The following is a 10,900-nucleotide window of genomic DNA, read 5'->3' on the forward strand; positions in this document are numbered from 1 at the left end:
TTTTACAAATTAGAGTGGTTTTTATTTGATCGCTCCTCTATATATATATATATATATATATATATATATATATATATATATATATATATGTCAAAAGTCATGGTGTTGGTGCATAAACTCTAATATGCTTCCATAGTTACCTTTTTTTACGTTCGTTATGTAATTTTATTAAATATAAGTAATGGTGTAAACAAGTTAAATACAAGGTTATTTGAGCTCATCTCGAAAAAATTATACCAGATTTGAGCTCGAATAACTTTTTGATTGTAGTGCTCAAGCTCGAATTTTTTAAGTTATCGAGCTCGAGCGCGATGCTCGTTTATCGATTCGTACTCGCGATCATTTAACTCGTTTATTGGTTCGAGGTGGATAATGTTTATATTTTTATTGGATCATTTATGAATACATGAGCACGTATGACTCAAAAAAGTATATGCTCGAATGACTCGACTTTGTTCAACTTGACTCGAAAATTTTAATCGAGCTTTCGAACAAACTCCAGTCGAACATTGGTTTTATGAAGCTAATCTCGTTAAATTAAAAAATGGGTTTTATTTTGTGTTCAAGATTGACACGAACTTTAAGAATTATTAAGCTCTAACTCGAAATAAACGAACTCGAATAACTCGTTAAAAACTCGACTCGTTTACACCCATAAATACAAGATTTTAAAAAATAAAAAAACAAAACCCTAAAAATTACTTTCTTTCCTTATTCCCTCTCTCTCTCATCTTTTTCATCCTCCTCCCATAAACAAGTAATCCCCCAACACTCCAATGAAAGATAAATAACTAAGAAAATGTCATCGTAAGTCATTATTAAGGGTAAAATTGTTATTTTACCCCTTTAACTTGACACACACACACACACATACACACACATATATATATATATATATATATATAGGATTTGGTTTTCGTGAAACCCATGAAACCACAAAATAACACTGAAACTTCACAGCAAAACGTTGTGAAGTTAAAAAACACTTGGAACCTTCATACCAAAGCATTGTGAATGTTTACCTTAAAAATGTTTTGCTATGAATTTTCAGTGTTATTCAGATGGTCTCACGAAAACAGTATATTCTTACATGATCTCAAATCTCTCTCTCTCTCTCTCTCTATATATATATATACACACACACACACACAGACACACACACACACATATATATATATATATATAGGTGGAGGTTCAAACGAGAACACCTCCATTTTACGAGAACGTGAGACGAACACCCTTATCACATATGATAATACTCGTGAGGGGACCGTGTGATGTGCGGACGACGTGTTCTACGGCTTAGGCCGCGTCAAAGGTTGTCTGCGTCTATGATTTAATATCACATGTGATGGTCTTGATGAATTATAGTATCATATCAACAACACACCTTATCACATGTGATAATACTTGTGATGAGGCTTAATGGTGTAAGGGCGACTTGGCCCGTAACCAAGATCGCATCGAAAACCGCTCGCGTCTCTGATTTAGTATCACATGTGTATCATATGTGATGAAATAATAGTATCACATGTGATTGTCTACAGTAAAAGAGTGTTCTTACGTTCTCGTAAAATAAAGATGTTCTCGTTTGAACCCTTTTCCTATATGTATGTATGTATATATATAATATACTAAAGGAATCAAATCCATCATTTAATCTAATATTAATTTTGATTTACTTTAGGTTTAACTACATTATCAAACCATCTTGTTTGGTTTTTTGGAAATACAAACCGGTTTTGTGGTTTTTTTTTACATTATGGACCGGTCAACACTTTGGGAACATTGAACAAAATTCATAATTCTCATATTTTCCAATTAATTTTTTTCAACTTCTAAATTTATCAAACTGAAATAAATATGAAGCAACAGTTTTAAATACAAATTTAATCGCAATTATTATCAAATCGATTAAAAATGTGGTTGATAGTAAATCTACAAAGTGACTTAATCCAAACCGTTGATTATCTATATATACGATCAAGATCAGTTTGTAGGGTTTGTGACAATTACATTATTTATATGTAAAACTCGTTATAAATATGAAATCGCCAAATACACCAATCGATTTTTTGAAGTATTCATTGACAAATAAAACAATGACTTAATCCAAACCGTTGATTATTTTATATATACGATTAAGATTGGTTTGTAGGGTTTGTAATAATTACATTATTTATATATAAAACTCCTTATAAATATGAAATCGCAAAATACACCACCATTTTTTGAAGTACTTGTTGACAAATAAAACATTATCTAATTTTTTTTTTCACTTTTTCACATTTGAAATTTCACAGCAAAATGTCGTGAAGGTAAAAAAACGGAACCTTCACAACAAAAACACTGTGAAGATTATCTTCATAACGTTTTGATATGAAGTTTCAAGTGTAAAAAAGTGGTCTCACGGGTCTCATGAAAACAGGTTTGTCTCATGTGATTTCAAGTCTATAATATATTGTACAAAAATATGTTAATGTATTATTTTTTAAAGACAAACAAATTTTATTAGATCACAAATGAAAAGAAAAAACTAAGTACCGTATTTGTGAAAATCAAATAAGATAGATAAAACCAATCAAAGTAGAGAAAAAGGAGACAAAACCCGAGTGGTCGAGTAGCCCGCAACCTCGGTGAAGATCTATCCATAACCAGAAGTTCCCGAAAGCTATTAAGTACATGAGATATTAAGGCAATTTGACTGTGACGAAACCCAGAAAAGACGGCAATTGTGTGCCAGAAACTATGTACGAATGATTACAACGTTGGTTGCCAACATAAAATATCAGTTCGTTTCGATTGCTTCAAATTACGTAAACAAGAGTCCAGATTGTAGATTGTTAGTAAAGAGCCGTCCAAATTGTTAAATATACATATACAATCATCAAAACTGAAAATCCAAACGTAAACCTTTTTCTTCTAAGAAAACAACCATTTTTTTTTATTAACCTGGATATCCAATCCGCTATGCGAGTCAACTAATCCCAGGACGATCAGCTGCTTTGCAGATAGCTCGGAGTCACCGCATTTGAACCTCCGTGGCCACAAAGGGATTTTTATTCCTCCTTGGATTTGAACATGGAAGAAAACAACCAAATTTGAACCTTTGGTTTACGGTTTTCACCCTAGATTTGATCACAAAGACTTTCTCGGTTCTATTTTTGCCCCTTTTTTTGTTTAACTCACTTCGTATTCAACAATCCAACCTATACAAAGGGTTGTTTAGAGCCGATGGGACAAAATCTCAAGTGTTTTTTAAAAGTTATACCGCAATGCTTGTGTTTTAGAGCGGACAAGATCTTTGTTCAACCGCTGCAAAATTAGCAAGTTTAATTAGCTCGACTCGTTTAAAACCAAGCTTTAATTAGGTTTTATGTCTCTCGCATAGTATTAGTATAAGATACCAACGCACAAGATCAAAACATACAATTAAAACTGTAATACCATATATGATAGATTTCAAATATACAAGTTATTCTTCTTTAGTTTAATCGTGGCATTCTTCGGCTTTTGACCCATAGTCTTGAAAGGGTTTTTGAATCAAATCATGTATGTACGCTTTAATCGACAATAAAATCATGAATGAGGCTACATTGCTCAAATACAAGACAAGTCTTGGGTTTAATCCGGACCCGTCTTGGGTTCAATCCGGACCCCACTAAGACACGTTCTGGGTTCAATCCAGGACCCCCCCCCCCCCCCCAAAACCCAAGACACGTCCTGGGTTCAGTAACAAACCCCAATAGTCTCAGCCATTACGTGAGCCAAAAATCAAAAGCATAATTCCTCTACACTTTAATTTATTGGGAAATAAATAAATTAAAAAATAACAAGATCCAATCATTCTTGACTTGAAATTATATGAAAAATGAGAGAAAATAAAGAAAAGAGGTGATCTAACATCGAATTTACTAAAAGTAAAAGTGAAAAACATACAAAATCTAAAGAAAAAGACACTTTGAAAATTACTACTAAAAAATAAAAATAAATAAAAATAAAAATAAAATCTTGCAATGGAATGACTGGAGGTCAGATTGGCTTTACATTTCTCCACGCTTGAGACTAAAAATGTCAGAAGTTGCTGCAAGGATATTTTGGTAATTGCACCCACACATGCCTGGGAACTTGTTGCAAAGTAACTGCTCCTGCTGCTAGGGCAACAACATCCAAAGCCTTGTCATATCCAATCTCTTCTGCATTAACCCTAGCTCTAGCTAACCCTCCAATGATTCCAGGTACCACACTCACTGCACAACGTACAACACTCAGTACTACATAAACAGATCAAATTGTTGTTTGGGTGTTTCTCACGAAATCATAATCACAAACCCTAAACCTAAAAAAGAACTCTTGTACTGTTTATATAACCCCTGATTTCCAGGTATATCCAGAGGACAAAAGCTGTAGTAATTTCGTTAAAGAATTGAGTAAGCAACACTGATCTTGGTAAATTCGAACACCATATTCGATCTTTTGATGGCAAAGATCCAAGCTTTTCATGGATCTTGTAAAGCTAACTGGATCAACAGATGTCAAAAGATTAAACAAAAGAACACATAAAACCCTAATCAACTCTTCTATGTATTCCAGAGACGATGGACATAACACAGATGGTACAAGAGGGTAATTTCGTAAAGTACACCAACAAGCATATACAATTAAGTTCAGTTCATATATGATATAGTAAGATGTGGGTGAGATCCCATGAAATCAAGTACGTTAATCAACCCTAAATCTGATTTGAACTTCGTAAACCCTAAAAACTCTGATGATTTGAAGTAAAACAAGTGAAAAAGGGAGCTCCCTTCAGTCCAAGTACAGGAAACTTAAGATTCAATTTGTCTCCCGCATCATTCACTCATTTACCAAGCGCCATAGCCATAGCCAGTTTTTGGCTTAGTATTTGGATGAATGAGTCGGCAGCTAATTGATATCTTATCGCAGCCCATGAGTGGACTGAAGAAAGCTCTCTTCTTCTGTTTAGCTAACAACCTGCACACACACAGCCCCTAAACAGCAAGGTTAGATATAGATACACCCATATATATGTATATATAATTCATCTAGGTACATGACTAGAAGCAAAAAGGGAAAGATTTGCATAACAATAGCAGGAAGCATGAACAGATTGAATCTTGCACAACCCAAGCGACAATTTTTCAGGCTGCAGGAGGGCTTTGATGGATTGTGCTTGCATGTTCGAAAAGGGGGGGGGGGGGGGGGGGGGGGTTGGAGAGAAAGGGGATGGATTGAAAGAAGCTACAGAAAGTAGTAGGAAGTGGTTCATGGGTTATTTGAAGTGAAGAATGGCCATTATATATAGTCACAGACTCACTGAAGATGGCCATGGCTTAGATGATTAACAAATAGTTAAATACCACTTCCCACCTTTTCTATAAAAGAATTCATCATTTAAATGACATCATTTTTATAGAAATATATGTGTCATACTACTAATTTCCAATTATTTTTTTAATATTGTCATATAAAAAAAATATGTTCAAATAATATAATTAATATTGATAAAATACAATTTTTTTATTAACTTGGATATCTAACCCGCTATGCGAACCGACTAATCCCAGAACGATCGCCTGCTTTGTAGATAGTTCGGAGTCACCGCATTTGAATATGGCCACAAAAATTTTTTTATTCCTTCTTGGATTTGAACCTGAGACTATGTAGTATTTTGATCTTTAGAGTCAAGCTCAAACCATGGTCAAGAAGATAATTCTAAGTGACTTAACTCTACAATTGGTGAAAAAACCGAATTTACAAGTTATATTTCATATTTTATTAGGATCTCGTTTTAGTCATTGGAGTTGAATTTGTTAGAGCATCTACAACAGCTTTTTTAAAATAAAAAAAATGAGTTTTGTTCTTCAAAATCTCAGATAGATTTTTTATCTTGTTTTTAAAAATAGAAAATAAGGAAGAAAACTATAAATATAAAGAGTTCGATAATTTAATTTATGTTAAAATATCTAAAATAGAGAATTTATTGAAAATAAATATAATTTTTTTTAAAAATTATAAAAAAAAATAATTCCTTTTCAAATTTAAGTTTGATGCCCTTAAAAAAAACTTCATATTTTTATTTGTTAGTTTAAAATTAAAAAAAAAATGGTTAATAAAATTGTAATTCTTTTGTGTTTCTACAAAAAAAAACTCATTTTCATTTTCAAAAAATCGTAATATTTTTGTCTTTTACACACCACTTAAATTCCAATACATATTCTTTGGGAATATATCTTAAATTAAAATATATTGATAATATTAGTTTATACATACAAAAAAGTATAACCTAATTTTCTTAAATCAAAAAGTCATAATATTTATAACACCGAATATATGAAACACTAATTGATATTTATATTTCAAGTATAAAAATGAAGTTGTATGTTTTTTTTTTTATTAACCTGAATATCCAACCCACTATGCAAGCCGACTAATCTCATGACGATCACCCGCTTTGCACGTAGCCTGTAGTCATTGTTATTGAACATCCGTGACCATAAGGGGATTTTTATTCCTCTTTGGATTCGAATCCGAGACCTCCAACCACTTTTAACCTTTGGAGCCCAAGCTCAAAAGAATCAAACACCACCCTTGTAGTTAAATTGTATGCTTTTGCAAGAAGGGGAGTTGTATGAGAAAAGCAATAGACAATTTCAAAGGTTTATTCATATTCTTTCTCCTTTTCATTCATAAAGACCTCTCCAATCTCCATGGACATAACAAATGTTCATGGCTCTTCCTTGGCATATGCTTTTCAATTTTTATTAGACCACTTGGAACATCTTTATACGTTTAATTATACGTCTCAATATTCTTCAATTTAAAAACGTGTATGATAAAATTTATGTTAAATATTACCGTTTATACAGTTGCAGTAATGAACCTATACTTATATTATGATCATATATAAGTCAATCCTCCATCTCTGTTTATGCATCATATACGTTGAAAAATACTTGTCACATGATAGTATTTTGATTTCTTGGTAAAAATAGTAATTTGTTAATTGAGAACTAAAATGACGTATTTATTATAACAATAGAAATATCCAACTTTGTTTAATACATCAAAACTTGGATTTTTAATCACCCAGTTGTGAGGAAGATGGATTAAGATAATAACCTTTGAGTAAACCCTTTTCAGCTTATGAGCACGTCATCAATGCTCGATTGAAATCTAGACAATTTTAAGGTACCATTGTCGTAGTAATTGTGTTGTTTTAGGAAACAAGGTCGTATTGCAAAGAAGAGGAGCGGTTTTATCATGATTGTACAAAATTGGAAACACGAAGATAAATGGGATGAAACAAAAAGCTTTTGTATATCCTTGAGTTAACCAAAATGAATCGAGATGTTGGGACTAATTGAGGGAGTGTGAGTATGCAAAGTCTATTCAATGGTCAAAACAAGGATAAGAAGAATCAAAACTTTACATTTTTTATCAATTCGAAATGATCGACCAATCAATATATATATATATATATATAGGGTTGGGTTCACGTGATACCAAAGATTTTTCGTGAGACCCGTAAGACCAAGAATCCTCCTCTAACATGTTTAGAAATTATAAATCTTGATACTTAGTGCACTAGTTAATAATCACTAAGAGGAACAAAAGACATTAAAATATAAAAAACAAGCTATTAATCCTGTGAAATTGCAAATAAAAACGATTGATTTTCTTACATATTCTTTTCATAATTAAATTAAACTTTAATAAAAGTTGTTGGTCTGCCTTATTTCTTATTACATTATTTAATTATTAAAAGATATTAAGATAGATTCGATCAATTGTGAACTGAGTGATGCTATAAGTATCTTAAAAGCCACTCTAATTGATATTTGATATAATCTAGTAATACTTTTAACTCATGTAGATAAGTTCGCCGGTGTTTAAATTTCACTATATATATATATATATATATATATAAATTAAAAGGATAAATTGCATGAAAAAATAAAGTATTTTAACCTGATTCCTATTTTGAGTAACATACTTTCAAAACTTCCATTTTGGGTAACCAGTTACTATACTGATGTGTTATCCAACTCAGTATTATTTGCTATTCAGCCCAATTTCATTCGATCACTCGCCACATCAGTATAGTAACCGGCTAATGCTTCAACCGATTATCCATGTATTCAAATGTTCAAAACTTTACATCTCTAGGTACCAAAACAGAAGTCCCGAAAACACGTTATCCAAAACAAGAATCAAGTTAAAGTACGTTACTTTTTCATACAACTTGCACAAACTAAAACGAAAGCATCACTCATTGTGAATTTAAAAGTTGCCCTATTCAACCCCATTTAGTCAAAGATGTCCTTAATTTTGTGAAGAAAGTGTGGTGCAAAGTTCCCTCATATCTTTACTAAACAAAACAAGTGTACATGAACCTAAAGATTCCATGAAGAATTAATTAACCTACTAATAATGTCTTAAGGTTTCCATGAATTAGGCTCATGAGTTATCTTTTGAGGAGGTACAACCCTACTAAGTAGCCTTTTTGTGTGTATTGTAGCCCACAAAAATATATATGGGTGTCCAATATTGTCTTAACAAAGTGATACATGATTTAACATGAAACAACCCTTTAATTAGCAAATAATTAAGTCTTGTCTAGACTTTGAAAGTGTATAGACAACAACATGTGTTCATTTCAATCATTCCACCTTGAAGGAATATTTCTAGATTTATATCGAAATTGATATGGGATCGGTTAAATATATTGCTAGCTACTGATTTTATTCTCGTATATATAAGTATTAGAACTGACTTTTATATTCTGGATACAAGATTTGATCTGGTTTTGATATTAAAAGAGTACGTATAGCAGTCCATATTAATATTACTATCTTGTTCGTTATAATTTGTACGTAGATAAAATAATGTAACCTTGTACATTATTTCTTTTTAAATAATTAATTAGCAGGTTTAGTACTGAATTTCAGTGTTCTAAAAGACTTGTCGTAATGGTCATCATGGCGGGGTGTGGCTCAAAACCTGTGTCCGGCGCCATGTTAAACATGTGATGTGTCATGGCCTAATGCGAGGTTTTGGTAACGTAATATATGATTTTTTTTATCTTTTTCGTGTCTTAGTTGTTAGTTTTTAATATATATATATATATATATATATATATATATATATAACATAATTTTGTTTAATATGATTATTGACTCATTGGATAATACTAGAAAACATATGTTTTTATATAATATCATATACTGATATAAAGATTTGCCATCACAAGTCGCATATTGAAAAACGTTGTGGTCTCGTTATGGCTCCTACGGCTTAAGGCTTGCCTCGTCTCCACGCATCACGCCATTTAGAACTTCTTAAAATTTCGACTTATTTCTATTTAAAAATGGGAAGTTTAGCACTAAGATGTAATTTGGTTTATGGAATTGAAGAAGGGTCAATTCCATTAACCGAATTTCGATCCATTTATTTGGTTCATTTTTTTTAAAGGAATCAAAATGAATCCCGACAGTGGAGTAAATATTTCAAAGCTATTACAAAAGACAAATATGATTTATTAAATCTAATCAAATTGAGTGAGACTTGACCGCATCCAAATTGTCGGCAGGTCTCTCATCTCATTTCGGTATGCAAATTTTGTCATTGGATCTCTCATCTCATCTTGTTCTGCAACCATCATCGTCAAAATTGGAACAAACCATTAATTACCCTCATAATTAGATTAAATCATGAAACCGTCAATGGTCCAGAGCAACTGGACCAAACCCATTGGATCCTAATAGAAACCTTTGCAACTAGACGAAACCATGAAACCCACATCTCAAATCCGTGTTTCGGATTCAAAATCCAAGTTTGTCGGGGATACATACAACAATGGTCGTACATCTTCACTTGTACAAAAATATAGTCTTTAGACCTATCAAACAACTCCTTGGTATGACCTACTCCCATCAAACTCAAACGCCTCATCAATCTCACTGTACTTAACCTCTCATCGATCCAACCAGCTTTCCACTTCCGTCACACCATCCATCGCCATGTGCGATTACCTCAATGCTATTGACCTACACGAGAACAATAACTTAATGCCTAATTACTGAATTTACCTAACTAGAAATTTTATTACCCTAATACGACCGCTCATATTTGATTTAACAAATGACAATATAATTCAAACAACAAATAATAAAAATATGGTAAATGGGTATTTTGGTTATTTGACATTATTTCATTTTCACTTATAAAGCTACATTCTACGAATTAAACAAACATATTTCAACCCATTTAACAAATTTATTTATAGTTTATACCAACCAAACGCATAATCAAACTTGATTGAATTCAAGTCAAATTAATTCCTTCGACAAATATATGTCCTTACAAAAACAATTTGAACCAATCATGGCATTGTAACACCCAAATAACCTAGTTATATTGTCCTTACAGAAACAATGTGAACTAATCACCCCGTCCCCTGTGTCTCAAATTTTCGATTAATCGTTATTTATCATATCAAATAACTAAAAAGCATGACATTGTAAGACCCAAATAACATAGTTATATTGTCTACTTTGCTCTTAGCCACAACCCGGGATCATAGTTTTAAAACGTGTTAGCATTCGTTAAAGGGTTTCCCCTGCCATACACATACACACACACACACACATATATATAGGGGTGGGTTCAAATAAAAACCACACAATTTGTAAAAACCGTGAAAACCTCATTCAACCAATCATAATTTTTCATTTTGTTCATTTTTTTTGTAATTATGGGAGGTTGATTAACCATTTTTATTGTGGAAAATGTTAATCATGGATATTATCATCTTCATTATTTTAATTTTAGAGAAATACATGAAACAGTTTCATTAAAATTTCATTATGTAGTATAT

Source organism: Cynara cardunculus (assembly GCF_001531365.2).
Source record: "Cynara cardunculus var. scolymus isolate 2C chromosome LG 16, CcrdV1, whole genome shotgun sequence".
NCBI classification, from domain to species: domain Eukaryota; kingdom Viridiplantae; phylum Streptophyta; class Magnoliopsida; order Asterales; family Asteraceae; genus Cynara; species Cynara cardunculus.